General features: G+C 37.9%; 1 protein-coding gene and 1 long non-coding RNA gene across 6 annotated transcripts in view; one reads left to right on the plus strand and one right to left on the minus strand.

The window, feature by feature from the left end:
• EMB3108 (DEA(D/H)-box RNA helicase family protein) overlaps window positions 1-14,936 on the minus strand; it is a 242,759-nt gene that overhangs the window by 176,085 nt on the left and 51,738 nt on the right. The window lies entirely within an intron of this gene.
• Window positions 8,319-10,663, plus strand: LOC149559405 (uncharacterized). Its single transcript, XR_016364339.1, has 2 exons — window positions 8,319-8,495; window positions 10,351-10,663. It is a non-coding gene; the product is annotated as an uncharacterized LOC149559405 (long non-coding RNA).

The raw sequence follows: 14,936 nt of genomic DNA on the forward strand, positions 1-14,936 counted from the left end.
GCGGCTTGGTATTAGAAAAAAATGACCACAAACATGTTGAAATGCCCAAAAAATGACTATCTATCAAAACGTTTGAACCCAAAAATATGAAAATTTTGCAAAATGGTTGTTGATATTGAGGAGCCCAAAAAAAAATTTGCAAGATACTCAAATGACCTTTGGAGGCAAAAACAATACTAAGAAAAGCAAATCGAGCCACGAAAATGGCTCAAAAATGATTACTCGCGGGGTTTATTTCTACTAAAAATGACAACCACGATTTGAAGAACAAGTACCTTCAACCAAATAAAGGCGTCAATATGAGATGCAAGATCACACCAAGATGTAGAAGCAACATCGATCTTGAGAAGCAAAAACCCTAGTTGGGTTAAAAAACAAATTTCTACAAAGAAAAAGGAAATTTAACACACGCAGATGAAGGATGTCGAAAATCTTATTAGTGTAAAATTTCATGAAGAAATTAAAGATTTCCAAAACTTACTTTGAAAAATAACTTAGCAAATTTCAATAATGAAATTATTATCTTTCGAAAAAAAAAGCTCATATACCTTATTATGGTAAAATAGTGAATGTGCTATTAAACAAAGATCATAAATTATCTATATATACAATTATACACAAGAAAGTTTCTATGACAAACAAAGAGAGAGAAATAGAAACATTTCGAAGAGAAACAAAAAGAGAAAGATTTTATGTTAAATAGAGAGAGAATATTTTAAAATAGAAGAGGAGTGACAAGTAGAAATAGGAATAAATCTAAGTAAGAGACAGAAACAAAAATAGAATGATTTAACTCTTATAAGACACTAACTATTTGTCTAACTAGGCATTATCTTTTGTACATAAAGTTGACATAAAGTTGAAGACTTTAGATAATGCAATTTGAATTAAAAGACCATTACTCAACATTAAGTTTGAATTACACTAAGAGAAGTCATGTGTTTCGACAGTGGTGTACAAGGAGGATGGAGTTAATGTGGTAAGGTGGTCAATGTGACATGCAAAAGATTGCAGGACATCGAGTTTATAGCAGGGGGAGTCTTAAATCTTCACTTTTAAAACTTGGTGTTTGGTGTTTATTTTTGTAGACAATATAATTTGGGATGTGTTTTCTAGCTTGGTGGCATGAGGATGGAGATAGATTTCACTTTCACCTCAACCAAGCAACAAAACCTATTTTTGTTCGAACAACACAAAAAAAAGTTGAATAAAATGTTTGTGTTTGAGGACAAAAGGTTGTCAGATTGTCTCATGATAATTTTGGGGACGATGTTTAATGAGATGGAGAATCACCATAGAAAAAAATAGATTTTTGTTTTCTATGATTATGGCGTGGGGTCTGCAATTAGGGGAGTCAGAGGAGGTAGTAAGAATGGTGATGGAAGCCATTGTCCCACAAGAATTTATTGTTGACATTCTTGAGCGGTCAATTCTGAGGTTGGGAATTAATTCGTGTAATGTCCCCATTTTTAGTAGGTTCCTGCAGTTGGCTAGGCCAATTCACCATCGCGAGCCTTGTGAGCTGGCAGTAGGATTTGAGAGTCTCAATTGTGTGGTTATAGGCTTTCCAACAACCTATGGTGTGTTTTGGCTCCATTTGAGGAACTTACTATTTATAGTAAGTCAAACTATTGGTTTCGATGAGCTCAGTTAAATTAGAGGAGTTGGGTGATGCTCTTAGTTTTTATCTCGGGCTTCCTATTTTGGCTCCAAAAATCTTGGTGGGAGCGTCTATTTATAGTAAGTCACCCCATCAGGGTCATTCATCGTCTGTCATCATCAAGATCACTTTGGTGTTGTCAAATTTCGATTTTGATGCTTCTTCAGTTGTTTTCGTAAGACGGATGAATTATTATTATTATTCATCTAAATACGCTGAAGTTGTTATTTTTTTTGGTGTTGTTTGTTGGTCACCTCAATGTCATAGCTTGTTGGAACCAGGATGAAAAGTTTTAAATCGTGGGAACAAGAAACAGTGGCCTTGTGTGTCAGAATATTGAGTTACGATGGAAAAGGCCATTTTTGGAGCCAAAAGAAATTAATAAATTATATTGACACTTTACTATTATTTTAATGTTGTGTAGAGAAAGCTTCTTAAGTGGAGTTCTTTTGGGAAAGTGGTGTCATTTGGAGATTATAAGTATGAGGACATTTGACGAGGAAAGCATCCAATTATTTAATTATCTTGTTTTGCTCTTGTTGTCTTTGTGACATTTCTGAGTCTGAAGTTTGTGCCCTTGCTAAAGAATAAGGGTTTGGGATCTATAGTTGAAGTATTGTAGATTTAATTCTGAGAATCCACAGCTGAGGTATTGTGGACTTTTGAGTTTTATTATTGTCTCCTATTTCTGTATTAACTGTGGCTGAGGAGCATTTATACAATTGAATATTATAATTTCTTTGTCACTAGATGAGGGTTTAGTCTACAAATTGGAGTTTGGTAATTATGGATATCCCAGTTTGTTCGATATGCATCAGAATTAGCATGTTGAGTTTATAGCTTGAATGCCAAGGGTTCTTGTATTTGGCATGATTTCTATATCAGTTTTGGGCAGCATTTGTAAGGGTAGACTATGAACACCAGATTGAAATTGGACCAAGCGGCTTTCAGTTTGACTTTGCAATTACATTCTACAACAAAGACCAAGTTCTTAATTTGTAAAATTTAGTTTATATTACATACTTTGAAAGTAAACAGGCTGGCTTCAAATTCTGATTTATAGCAATCAGCCAACAATTAAATTCCCTTTTCATTTTATTGCTATATGATTTGTTGATGAATGAATTCAGAGGCTAGTGTAAATCATTTCAGAATTTTTTATTAGCGTTTGGTATTTATTTATGCAAAACTTATAAGGCCAAAATTAAATAAATTTGTGATCAGTTTGTTGTACATCCTGATATTATCATATATTCTGTGGTAATTGGATTGCTTGCCAAGTGTTTGACAAAATGTCGAACGTTGCAATGTGAAAGAAATTGGTGCTTGATTTAGCTATAACTAGACAAGGTTATTACAGTGGTATTAGAGCGGTTTCCTACCATCCTATGGAGTAGGAAAGTTATTTTATTTTCAGATTTACTGTCACATTTGAAGTGACCAGCAGTCTAGCATTTTCTAGCCATGGACAGACATAGGACTAGAAGTTCTAGAAGTCAATGGAGTAATGAGGAAGTTAGAACAAAAATGAATGGTTTACAAGAGAGTAAGGAGAAACTTAAGCTTCATCAACAGAGCTTGATGGAGAGCTTGTCAAATCCAGAGATAGTTGAGAGGGCAGCGAGGTATATTGTTTCTGCCTTTAGAAGGTCAACATCGAGATTGCAGGGAAGAAAGCTTGAGTTTTCCCCGACAGTTGTCCATGATGCAAATGTACCTATATTTAGTACAACACCTGCTAATCCTATCCGCAGTGTTGATGATGGAATTATTTTGCAAGGACATGTGGTTGTGTCAGTAGAAGCGGAGGATAGCGGCACTGAGCTTCAACAGGTTGAGGCTCTCAGAGTTGTTGTTGCAATTAGTGTAGAGACAGTTGATGTAGAGTCAGAGCCAGTGATCTTGCTAGCTTGTGGACAATGAATGAAAGCGTATAGCCAGCAAAGAAGAAGATAACAGTCAATTGATAGAATGGGAAATTTGCGACAACCCACTCTTGCTGAAGTCATGGCATTACTAAGGTATCTTTCAAGGAATCATGCGCAGATTAATGACACTTGGTGACTTGTGAAAGAAATTTTGCAGAAACTAGCCGAAAGAAAAATATTTGACGAACAAAATGGTCACATCAATGATTCAGTTCCTGGAAAAGAAAATCCTCAGACGGCGCACTCTTGACCTTCCATGCAAGCTTTCCCTCCACGCACAAAGGTACCTCACAGAGGAAGGGAACCAACCTTCGAAGAAGTTCAAGAACAATTGCGAGAAGATTGGAAAAATGCAAACATGGAAGAGGATTTATCATACAATGATTATGAAGAATTAAGAATGAGATATTCTGGTGGTGGCCAATGAGGGTATTTCAATGATGATCTCAAAAGGAAATTAAGTAGGGTGAATGTATCGCCATTTGATGTATCTGGATCAATATCTGTATAGGCATGGGTAATGAAAGTCAATACCTACTTCCATCTCAACCTGATGCCAAAAGAGGAAGCAATTAAATTCGTCGCACTCCACCTGGAGGGAGTGGCACATGAATGGTGGCATCATGGTATAATTACGCAAGGACATGACCAAGTAAATACTTATGTGGAGTTTACTGAAAAATCGATAGATCGGTTTGACAACAAAGGCCCAAAACTCAATTTTTAAGAATTGACCCAGTTAAGGCAAACAAGATCGTTAACCATTACATCACTGGATTTCAGAGACTCTTTGTACTAATTATGGATAGTTCTGAAAGGAAAAGGATGGTATTATTCATGGACAGTTTGATGGAACTTTCTGAGTGGTTGGGTAAAGAGTTTCAATCTCGCCACTCTCTTGGAGGCTATGAAAAAGGCACGAAGTATGGCATCATTATCTGAATCTTCCTCTCGAAGTTACTCTCGCCGAAGAAGCCTTCATTGGATGAAGCTACCAGATAAGAACTCCAAGGGAAAAAATTATGCTTCACTTGTAAGTAGCCATGGGAACCAGCGTACAGATGCCTCAGTAAAGGGAGAATACACTACATCAAGGTCGTATTCGATGGTAAGGATGAATAGGAGGATTTATCCACCGAAGGTAATCACCAACAAGAAAACCTTGAGGAGGTCAACTTAAACTGTGCATAGAAAATTTTTGCATTGGTAAGACACAAAGGAACTACCACCCTGGTTGGTAGCCCAAGATGTATGGTCTTTTGGGTACAGGGTACCCTCCAGGGAAGAGGGTCATTGTGATGTTGAACAGTAGAGCCACTCTAAATTTCATAGGCTCATTACTTGTAAAATGAAGAAGTTTACCTACAGCGGCACACGCAAGTTTCCCAAGTGAAGGTCACAGAGGAACACTCTTACCATGCACCCACCTTGTTCCCCAACTCGGTATCACCATGGCTAACCACACGGTGACAGAGGATTTCTAAGTGGATATGGATGATATGGAGGTCAATCTGGGCATACAATGGATGGAATCACTAGATGAATACACAAAAAGCTTCAAACAAACGGACTTCACTTTTGTTGTCGATGGAAAGAAGGTTGTTCTAAGAGGGATGGCAAATGAGGGACCCAAGGAAGTATCTGTTAAGTTTCAGGATTTGCGCCCTTTACTAAACTAGGAACGTTCAGTAATCCTTACTTAACATGGGATTCATTTCGCTATGTGAGACTGGATAATGAAATGAAACCTCCGGATTCTAGGTCGGCTCCTATTGAATTTTTTAGTGATAACCTCTAAAACTTAAAGAAAAACTTGAGGGAAAAGGGGAAGAAATTACTGAAAACCAAACCTAAAACCTAAAGCTTAGACTAAAAAAAGGAGGTGATACACCAAAGTGATTATGAAGACCCGAATACACTTGACAAAGAGGATTATATAGCCCTGAGAAATACACATAAAGCACAACTTCCTGTAAAGGCTTGCACAAATGATTTATAATAAGGTTTCAGTACTGAAACTACAAAAAGGAGGATGAACTAATACCTCACTTTGATTGATTTCACATAAAAACACATATTATAACCTGCAAGCAAACTTACTTTTCTACACAAAGGTGCTGGAATCGGACAGAAAGACAAGGAATACTGAAAACATTCACACGTTATCCTATCAAATCATTTGTAAATACACACAGAATTTGCAGAAAGAAAGAAGGCTTAATAATGAACACCAAAAACAGTCCAGGACTCAGAAGTAGTCACAGAAACTCCATGCATAAAATCAGAACCCCCACAATGAGTTGAAAAACTCATACGTAACACCTTTTTTCCCAACTGCATTTTGAAAGCCATAAATGCTAGGTCGGATTCAATAACTTATCAATAATATAATTTATTCTTTTATTTTATTTTAATAAATATCGATTATCTTATTTAAAACATTAAGTGATAAAAATTAATCACTTAATGTTTTATCAGAACAATTAATATTTATTAAAATAAAATATATAAATTAGTTTATATTATGATAAGTTATTATAGAAAGAAAACATATTTAATTAAACCTTTTAAAAGCATTTAAAAAAAGGCTAACTTTGCAATATTAAAAAGAAATGTTGATCAAGGGTAAGAAAAGACTTTGCTTAAAAACATACAAACCCAAAAATGGATGCCGAGTTTGCAAAGAAAATGACTCCATACATGCATGGACCAGAAATTCTATCAAATGCAATTTAGGATTTGATAAAAAGGAAGTCAAGGGCGAAATTGGTCATTTCGAATGCATGAGAGAGCAAAGATAAAACATGGCAGGGCTATTTGGAAACCCTAGCCACCATGAAGCTTAGACCTGCGATTTTCTTGTTGGGAGTTGTGCTTTTGCTGTATATCTTGCTGTTTTGGAGGACGCCTGGCATATCTCAGATCCTGGCATGAAAAAAAAAGGCTTTCTTGAAGCCACCGACTAGTTATTTGGTGTTATTGAAGACGAAATCTACTTTTTCCTGTGGGTTTTCCGTCTCCTTCACTGGGCTTTGAATCTTTGCATTATCTCTGTTGTATTTAAACACCAAACACCCAACTCGTGGCATAAAAAAAAAACACTTCAGTAAGTATTGTTTGCTTTGTCATTGCTTAAAAACTGAAAACGTTTTTTACTTTTTCCTTTTTTCATGTGGGTTTCTCATTGCTTGTTGAGGCTTGGATGGCTTCTTATTTTAGCGGTAAGTTCTCCTTTACCCCTTGCGAATTTGTTTACTGGTTGTTTGAACACCATACATTCTTTTGGGACGGCTTATGAGTCTTAGATCTGCACAATTTTCTTTGATCATAGATGCCATATCTGCCTTTACCCTACGAATTTCTAGGCATTTTTGTCATTCCCTCCATGAATAAATTTGGGTGACTGTGGATTTTTGGGTTCAATGCTGACTGGAGTGCCATATTTATTATAAAATAGGCCTTGCCTGCAGCTGAATCTTCACTATCAATTGGAACAATAAAGCCTCTGCTTCTGCTTTCGTCTCAGAATAATTGTCATTGTACTAATAAGAGGACTAAAATAATAGTTTTCAAAAAGGAGAATAGATTACTCACAATCCAAAAAACTGCTTTGTAACACAACTTTCAACTTGCAAAACTGAAACCATCCTGTAGAAGGCATCAACATGACACACAAATACAGAAAAAAAGAGAAGGCATAAGCTGAAATCAATGCCCAAAAGTGTTGCAGATCTGTATATATCTCTGAATAATGGGTTACAAAATGATCCCTGCTCCTATCAAGAAGTCTGAAAAACTTACAAAAAACAGGCCAAGCAGAGAAAAAGAAGAACCTCTACAAAATGAGCCTTCAACTCATACTTATGCACTATCCATCCAACTGCATTTTGAAAGTCATAAATGCTGGGTCGGATTCAGCCCTTGAGGCCAAACTTGAGTCTTTGAAAAGACTTCAAAAGGTGTATAAAATGGCCCAAAAGGCATGGCCTGATACTATCATCATAACTGCCCCTCATAAATGCAGTCCTAACCCTCAAAATATCTCAAAATCAATGCTTCAACAAGTATGCCTTCCAATTTCTATCATAATGGCCACCCACTCTGAAAATATCTGCATAATATGAATGTCAATCCACCTTCTGCATTTTGTTCCAACTCTGTTATTTTAAAAAAAAAAACCATCTACCAATTAAATATAAAATAAAAATAGACATTTATTTTCCATATATTTTAATATCTATTTGAAAAAACATAATAACTTAATAACAATAAATACTAATTACATTGATGTTATTAAAATGATTATGAAATCACTTAATAGCATTAACATTTAGTTTTTATTGTTACTAAGTTTATTAATAATAAATATGAACTATATTAATATTATTCAATTGATTATAAAATCAATTTAATAATATTAAGATAGTAATATATTTATTATTAATATTAATGATTTATCAAATAGAAATTAAAACATATTTAAAATAAGAAATATTTTTATTTTATATTAACTAATAAATAGATGGTTTTTTTTTTTTTTTTTTAACTTATATCAATCATTAATAAAAATGATTTATGAATATCATTTTATATTAATGTTGAATAACATAAAGTGGAAACATTTACAAATATAAGACCAAAACATAAGTCTCTCCACTATATACGTTAGGTATATGGACTTGGCAAATTATAAAATTGAAAAGCAAAGTCTTTCCTCATTCACATCAATGAAGAAAGGGAAGGAATATTAGGGATTTCATTTTTTCCATTTCATTTGCTCTTGCAAGAGCTCTAGCCAGCTGGAGAAAATGAGGGTTTGGAGGCTTGGAAAAGATGATCTTTGTGCTTTTCATGGCTCTATTTCTCAAATCTGCTGGTCGTTTTTGATAGCTGGGCATTTTTCTAAGGTAAATGGCAGATTTCTCTCTTCTCCTTGAGATTTAAAGCCCTCGAACTTTGTTGGCTGCCATGAGAGGTCATGCAAGGGTTTTTTTTAATGTTTTTAAAGCCGCTTCATATACTTTCTGGGCTTCAAACAATAGGTATTTAATCTTCGCATTTTCTGGGTACTTGCTGTGCACGTTTTTGCTGATATAGCAGACATTTGTGGCTTCAAAAGATCAGGAAATCTGGGCATGTTTTTTCTGCATTTTCATGGCAGACTTTCTGCTCTTTCTCTTTTATATTTATGGCACCATTTTGAATGGAGAGTTTGGAATGGAGACTATGAACTTTAAAAGGTACCATGGTGGACTTTCTGGGTTTGAAATAACAGATCCATCTCTGTGATTTTCTTGCACACTTCTGTTGCTACTTTGAGATTTACTTGATATGCGATCCTTGTTGCATTTGCTGAGGGTTTCTTGGTTATGAGATTATCTACTCATTCTTTATAAAAACTAGGGCTATATATTCCTTACAGCCGCCATGAATATATAAGGTATTCTGATGTATCTTTAGTTTAATCTTGAACTCTTCTATTTGCTCCTCTTATTTGATCTGTAAGTTCATTTTATAAGGCCGAGCATATTCACTTGCTTGTGTCATGTTCAAAATCGTGACTGTATTCTCCTTGAAGGCTGACATGATAAGGATCTTGCATGCTTGATCTTGCTGGGTACATGCTTCAACTTATTCATACCAGATTTGATGAGAGTTTTTACTGTATATGAATTTTCTTTTTATAAAGATGCTACCAGAATACCCCTGTAGATAGTGGTTGCCTTGCTGAAAGTTGCCAAGTCTGAATATGTTCATTGAAGCTTTCATCATTTTGCTTTCTTCCTTGTTCGCCTATGGAATACAACACAGATTTTGAAAACTTCTCATAAACTTGTAGGATTCTTTTACCGGCTGGAAACTAGATGTTGTTACACAGATTTTCCTCCTTTTTACTGTTAATCAATGGTGTCTTTTAACAGAGCAAGATACCTTACTGTTTTGCATCCTCTGTTGCTAATTTGGGTTGATCATGAAATGTCAAAGCATTGTGAAAAAAACTTGGGTGCCTGTTTAAGCAATTTGTAGAAAACTGAGGCTTCCAACAGCAGGTTTAACTGAGCATGAAATTTAGTTACACAGTTTAATACATTTTGTTGCATGTATATCTCCATACCCTATAGTACTCAAGGTTGTAATTGACCAATATATGCAAGCAATATAACAAATTGAAAAGCTTTGTCGTTCAAATTCCGGAAGTATAAAACAAATCCATGTGTTATCCTGGTCCGGATACTAATCTGCTAGTGTGTAAAAACAAATCCCGCACATTGTACATCTGATCCAGAAGTAGCTAAAGCTTATGTTCTTTTAAAATTGCCTCCATGTTATAGATGTTGAAGGATCTCTTTTTTACACATTTCATTTGAATATTTTCTGTCTTTGCATGCTGAAATGATGCTCTCCTAACTGTTAAGATACTCTGATTTTATGTGACGTCTAAGCTATCTTTCATGAGGTTCGAGCACGGGCTCGTGACACTCATGGATTATCTCTCCGGGATGTGCATTTGAACATTTAGAGTGCTGTTTTTTGAGATCAATATGCTTGTGCTTGGTTACAATGAAAGGTTTCATATCAGAGAACAATATGTCTCTTTAACATCATACTTTCTGATTTTTTACACTGAAGCATTTAGAAGTTATTCTACTGTTTTTACACGTATTCAGAATAGGAATTATATAGCATGCGTGGGTACCAAGTTGGTAATAACCAGTCATTGCTTAGATCGTTTAAGATCTAACCCCATTGCTTTTCATGCAGGACGAGGACGAACATCACAGAGCTATCAGGTCGAGAGCTGGACCAGGAGCGGCAACAAAGATCGAATAACCAGTCAAAGGCTGAAAGGCAATGACTGGTTACCTCTGACTCTACTCTCCTATGTTGTATTTTTCTTATTTTCAATATGTGTAAAAGTAGTAGTCAAACTCACGGCTTGTGTGAGATTTCCATTTCGAGCATTTTCATATTCATTCATTTTATGTAAATATCAGTTGTATTTCAAAAAATGAAAATACAAGGACATTTATATTCTTTTGGTACATAATGAATAACATTTGTGCACCTTTGATTACTTGCTCTTATACAAAAATTTTACAAGTGTGCAAAATTTTAGTAACAGTTACTACAGAAGATTTGTAAAACGGTTTTCCTATCTTAGCACAGCATTAACAGATTTGACTAAGAATGGATCATTCCAATGGAATGAAAAGACACAACACACTTTTGATAAGTTCAAGGAAGCAATAAGTACTTGCTGACTTCTAATTGCTCAGTTCTTGCGATTGCCTGATGTTAGTCGTTTTTAGAATCGCCATGTTTCTATCTTGGGAAATTTTGATGGGTATGTGAAAGTCCATATTTTGAGTTCTCAGATGAAATATGCATGACCTCTTTCCAAGAATGAGTCTTCAATTTTCAGAAATTTCGTGCATGTTCTTGAGTTGGTTTGTGTCCTCGGTCTTTGTATCTTTCTGTCATGTACTTAAGCATTTCCATCTTCAAAAAAACTAAATTGCCTTGTACCGAAGAACCATTATGAACTACTTTGAACTAAGTTCAAAGATGTTCAAAAAAGTTCTATGAGGTTTAAGGAAGTTCTCCAATTGATGAAGGCAGGCCCCACTGATGGAGTTATATGAAGCCACGATGATTCATGATTTGAGTTAAGAGAAGGGAAAAAGAGGAATACCTCATACCTTAGCGACCCACTTCTAACCAAGTTTCGTAAGGTTAAAGTGGGTTCATCTCAGTTTACTATGGTTCGAGAATCTTTTGTAGTTGATCTACCAAGCATGTTCCCTTTGATGCAAAAACACACGTAAGCATATGATTTGAAAAGCAAGTGGAAGGTGTGAACCGATATGAACCTTTGTGAACCAGTCCAAACTAAAGTTCATATGGGTTTGAGATGGTTCAAATGATTCCTCAGTGTGACAAAAGGTTGATGTATGGTAATCATTAAATGTTGAGCACTCCAAAAAAACTCGATACTACATAGGATGATGCAAGAAAGATGAGTTGGCAAGATTACGGTAATTATGAAATGGTAAGGAGAAAGGAGTGATGTGATGGAAATTGATTACACTTGCCTTGAAAACATCAAATCAAAATCCCTCACTGCAAACTGGAGATATAGTAATTAATGTCGTCAAGAAATAATGTATCAGGATGTTCCAGACGGTGTATCGGGAGGTTCCCAACGGTGTATCAAGAGCTTCCCGATTGTGTTTCAGGATGTTCCTGACGGTGTATCTGGAGGTTCCCGACGGTGTATCAGGAGCTTCCCCATGGTGTTTCAGGATGTTCCCGAAAATGTATCGGGAGGCTCCCGACAATGTTTCAGGATGTTCCCGACGGTGTATCGGGAGGTTCCCGACAGTGTATCAGGAGCTTCCCGATGGTGTTTCAGGATTTTCCTGACAGTGTATCTGGAGGTTCCCGACGGTGTATCAGGAGCTTCCCGACGGTGTATCGGGAGGTTCCCGACGGTGTATCAGGACCTTCCCGATGGTGTTTCAGGATGTTCCCGACGGTGTATCAGGAGCTTCTCGATGGTGTTTCAGGATGTTCCCCTACGGTGCATCAAGAGGTTTCTGTCAGTGTATCGAGATGTGTGCCGTCAGGCCGACATGTATCGAGATGTATCCAAAAGGTTCTATTATTACAGTTGGCATGTTGTATGGGGCCGACGGATACCTTCGAGAAGGTTCCTCGGACAGTATTTATATTTCCCTTCGGGATCATTGTAATCATGATGATGAGAACCTAATGTAATATCTTGGCATATGCGAATAATAATAAGAGTTCTTCTGTTCGTGTTCGTGTTCATTATCTGTGTGCAATTCTTAATTAACCTATGCGGTAAACATTTGGCACCGTTGCCCGATGGACCTGGAAAGGCAAGAGAATGAAGAGTAATGCCGCATCAGCTGAACAAGAATAAGAACAAAGTAAAGGACAAGGACGAAATACGCACAGCACATGGCGATTTGATTTTGGCGCAGCAAGCTGAATGCAGAAAGAGATTCCAGAAGATTACTGCCGACGGACGCAGAAGTGCGGAAGCATTATTGGAGGAAACGCGACAACGTGTGGAATTGGTGGAAGAGACAAGGGAAGAGTTTTTGAATTGGTGTTCGCCGAGGGAAGACAGTCCAGACGGAAGAGAATCGACTCGCACGGCTCGGAGTGCCGAAGGAGCAAGAGCGTGGAGTGAACTCTTCGTCCAGGATCCACTTCCAGAAGGAACAGATTCACTTAACGGAAACCCTTCTTCACCAAACACAGCTGTACCAAGTGCGAGCATCGGAATACCAAGCGTGAGCATCGGGATGGCGGGACCAAAGGAGAAGTTACCTAAATTTGATGGTGATGGAGCAGCTGATCCCATCCGACATTGTAAAACCTGTGAAACGATTTGGAGAGCTAATGGCATAACGGACACAAATGAATGGATGAGGCAATTTCCGGCAACCCTCCGGGGTGTTGCAATTGATTGATTTACTTATACCGATCCACAAAAGTTAAGCAGTTGGGATAACATTAAGGAGTTCATCGCCGAATTTCAACTCCTGCGCGATGATAATGAAATTGTAGCGGAGATATTCAATAATAAGCAGGGGAAGAATGAAACAGTCCAAGTCTTCGCAAGGAAATTGAAGGATTTGATCAATAAAATGGAGAATAAGCCAACTGACGGGGTTACAGAAACGATGGTTCATTGAGGGCCTTCACCCAAAGCTGCGGAAGAAGATGAAGATCGTGCCACCATCGACATACATTGAAGCATATAATCGGGCAATGAACCTGGAAAGTGAACAAAAGACCAAGAAGAAGAAGAAGACTAGCTCATCCGATTCAGATGACGACGCCTCTTCCGAAAAAGATAGCAGTGATGATGAAGGCAGCAGCAAGAAGGTTTGTGCCTTTCAAAAGGACATGATTCGGATGATGAAGGAATTCAAGAACATGAACAAGGAGACTAAGGGCAATGAACTGTGGTGCACGGAGTGCAAGAAGGAAGGCCATACAAAGGGATCCTGCCCAAAAGAGCAATATTGTGAGATATGCCAGGTTATGGGACACTCGGTAAAGGAATGCCCTTTCAATTTGAAAACAAGAACACCGCAGCAAGTGTTCCTGACACAGGAGGCATCCTCGTCAAGAGGGAACGGGAACACCAGTACGGAAGGTGCCACATCGGGCGGATACAAAAACAATCGGCACGGTCAAAACAACAACAATAGCAGCAACAACAATAATGGCGGAAGGAGTTGAATTCAATATGATGCGAATGGTCGGCCGATAGTTCAATGCCGCGCATGCAATCTGTGGGGTCACTTCGCCCGAGAGTGTACAACGGCGAACACACTGAAGTTGTTATGCAGATGGTGTGGACCTGGTGATCATGAAGATGCTAGGTGTCCAAAGTCGGGAGTAAACTTGATCATCGTCAGGACGGACGAAGAAGAGGTTCTGGCCATCACGCGGCAGCAAGAGAAAGTGTACCCCAACCCGGCGGAAGAAAATAAGAGACTAAAGGAAGCACGAGCAGAGATCCAAAGAGCAACGCAGGTAGGAACGACACCCCCGAAGGACACGCCGAGTACCTCCGTACGGAACTGCGCAGAACATATCATTGTACGGCAAATATTGCAAGCCGAGATACCCGTCAAGATAAATGATCTGTTGCTCACTATGCCTCAACTCCGATTGGCACTCGCAAACATTGTTCCCGCTGCTAAACTTCCAAGAGAATATGGAAGGGAGCAGGAAAGTGGAGCAAGTATAGCAAACAAAAAGGAGAAGGAAAGTGGCGCAAGTGTAGAAGATCCGATGCTATTAGCCCTCTCATTCAGAAGCCATCTGGCATTCGTCGAAATGGGAATTCTCAGGACTATATTGACAGAAACGATTGTGGACGGAGGGTCCGGTGTCAATGTGTTGCCTGAAGACACCTGGAAAAGATTGGGACAACCGACATTATGGCCGCCTACATTCCAACTGTTAACAGCCGATCAACATGGAATCAAGCCATTGGGAGTCCTAACAGCACAACCAGTGACGATTGGAACACAGCCATTCTTGTTGAATTTCGTCGTGATCCCACTGAAGCGGAGAGGATATGACGCCATTCTGGGCCGGGGGTGGCTGATACAAGCCAAAGCAAAACACGATTGGAAGAAAAATACTTTATCACTTGAAAGCAAAGGCCGGAAGTATGTCATCGATCTACACACTCAAATGGTTGGAGAAGAAGCTCTATCGTCGGATTTCGAAGGAGAAAACGATGAGAGGAGGCAGAGTATGGAACCCGATCAGGAGGGAGTCCTACGATTGGAAGG

Source organism: Cupressus sempervirens, chromosome 5, assembly GCF_028749045.1.
Source record: "Cupressus sempervirens isolate cs-2001-9-10 chromosome 5, ASM2874904v1, whole genome shotgun sequence".
Taxonomy (NCBI): Eukaryota; Viridiplantae; Streptophyta; class Pinopsida; order Cupressales; family Cupressaceae; genus Cupressus; species Cupressus sempervirens.